Raw genomic sequence first — 2,101 nt, 5'->3', positions numbered from 1 at the left:
GGAGGGGTACGGGGCACCCTCGAAACAGCCGCCGAGGGACCAGGGTTTTGGGGAAGAGGGACCAAAGGAGGAATGGGGGCTCAGCTGGGGTGCAGGCAAGGCAGGGCAGGCTGGGAAGGCAAAGGAGGGCAAAGGGGGGTGCATGCCCCACCCCCGTGCTCAGACTGGGGGGCTGCCACCCCCAGCGCACCCAAGCCAGGTCCCCATCATCCAGTCCAGGGCACGCAGCACCTCCCGGCCCCCACCAGAAGCAGCTGTCACCATTTGGGTGACGATGGCCAGGAGGGAAGGGGGGGAAGATGCTCAGCGCTGGGGGTTGCTGCCAGCCAGCCCCTGGGTGAGCACCCCCCCGCCAGCTGGGTCCCCATCCCCGGGGCTGCCCCCGTCTGCCAGCCCTGAGCCCCAGCAGGACCCACGGACCACAATTTGGTGGCTGGCCCCTGGCAGGCTGTCTCCCCCTGCCCTTCCTCTGCCCTGATCGCCAGCCCCATCCATCCCCATTCCCACTGGGCTGCGGTCGCTCCCCTCGCTGTGTTTTCAATGGCGCCCAGGCTGGGAGGAAGAGTGGGGGGTACCCGGCCCCACTCGCCCAGTGCCTACGGGGTGGAGGATGGCGCAGCCACCCAGACCAAGAGCAGCAGCCGCCCTCGCCAGGTCAAGCAACTGAGGGTGGGGAAGCGGGAGGCGGCTCCGGTCTGAGGGCACAGGGGATCCCTCTTTCACCCCCCGCCCGGGCTCCCTCCCAGGCCAGCCTTGGGGTTATGGGACACCCACTCCCCAATGCCACCCAGAGCTGCCACAGCCCTGGCTCCCGCCTGAGCATCCTTGGGAAGCTGTGGCTCAGTGGTGTCCCAACAAGGACGCTTAGGCACAGCCCTGGAGCAGCGCCCTGGTGGCTGAGGGGCTCTTTTAACAAGAGCCGGGGCAGCCAGGAGCGGGGAGAGGCTCTCAGCTGCAATTGCCCCCGTGTCGGAAGAAGAGGGAGAGCGACGCTTTCAGAAGGCATACAAAATACATGGAAAACCCCCGCATGAGACAGAGCCATGGCGAAGGATTGTTGTGCAGACACGGGTCGCTTGAGAAGAGAGTGGCTCCCCAGGGAGGAAGAGGAGAAGAGGAGCCTCAGGGGAGGGGGGAAAGAGCAAAAAGCAGAGGGAGGAGGCAAAGGAGAAAGAGAGAAAAGCAGGAGGGGCCAGACCGAGCGGGTGCGCGTGAAATACCTAGTGTCATTTCCAAACGAAACGCTATAAGTGGAAAGCGACCCAAGGACAAACACACACACGTACACACACAGAAAAACGAAAGGTCAGAAAGCATCGTCCGTATGGGGCTGGCACGGGAGCGGGGCCACATGGAAGGGCCACCCCTCTCGAGGGGGCTCACCCTGTAGCAGCACTGCTGGCCCAAGGAGCTCCTGCCCAGCTGCACCCCAGAAGGAGCTCGGTGAGGGCAGACAGAGGTTTACCCACTTGGGTGGAAACCCTCCGCCTCCCACCTTCCTCACGGTCTGGCAGCTGGGAACCGAGCACCCATGTGCTCCCCGTCCCCTCAACACTGCCCTCGCTGCCACCCCAGGGCAAGGAGCTCCCGCCCAGCACGGACCCCGGCGAGGTCTCCGTATAGGGGGGACCAGTGGTCCCACTGCCACCCACGCAGTGAGAGATGGTTTCTTGGCCCGTCCCCTGCTCCGCAGAGAGAGCATCACTGTGCCCAGAGCCCATGGGCAATGCCAGCACAAGCCCACGTCCTCCTGCAGCAGGGGCCTGGATCCATGCTGGATCCATGCCCTGCATCCCAGGGGAGACAGGGAGCTGCTGGAGGGACAGCTCTGCCCTCAAGCATCTCTGAGCAGGGCCAGCTTCTGCCTGCTGCGGGGAGGACAACCTCCCAGGCACAAAGCTCTGGAGCCCACTGGGACTCGAGACACTCCATCATCTCTCCCAGATGCATCCCCCTCTTCTTCCACCATGGGGAAGGGTGGCAGGATGGCCCCTCCTCTGGGGCCTTGGCAATGCTCCTGCCCCGAGGCTGGAGACGGCGTCTGGGTCGGGTAGCTCTCGCCCACGCAGTGCACACCGGGCTGACCCTATGGTCCCTGCTG

The 2,101-nt window shown here is 65.0% G+C and overlaps 1 protein-coding gene across 1 annotated transcript in view; it reads right to left on the bottom strand.

Moving 5' to 3' along the window:
- The window catches only part of KIF1A (kinesin family member 1A), a 39,892-nt gene that overhangs the window by 3,581 nt on the left and 34,210 nt on the right, over positions 1–2,101 (bottom strand). The gene's annotated exons all lie outside the window — the stretch shown is intronic.

The sequence above is a fragment of the Egretta garzetta genome, unplaced genomic scaffold (assembly GCF_000687185.1).
Source record: "Egretta garzetta isolate BGI_Z169 unplaced genomic scaffold, ASM68718v1 scaffold448, whole genome shotgun sequence".
Taxonomy (NCBI): Eukaryota; Metazoa; Chordata; class Aves; order Pelecaniformes; family Ardeidae; genus Egretta; species Egretta garzetta.
Note: the sequence above shows the minus strand (reverse complement) of the source record. Positions and strands in the feature narration are given on the sequence as shown.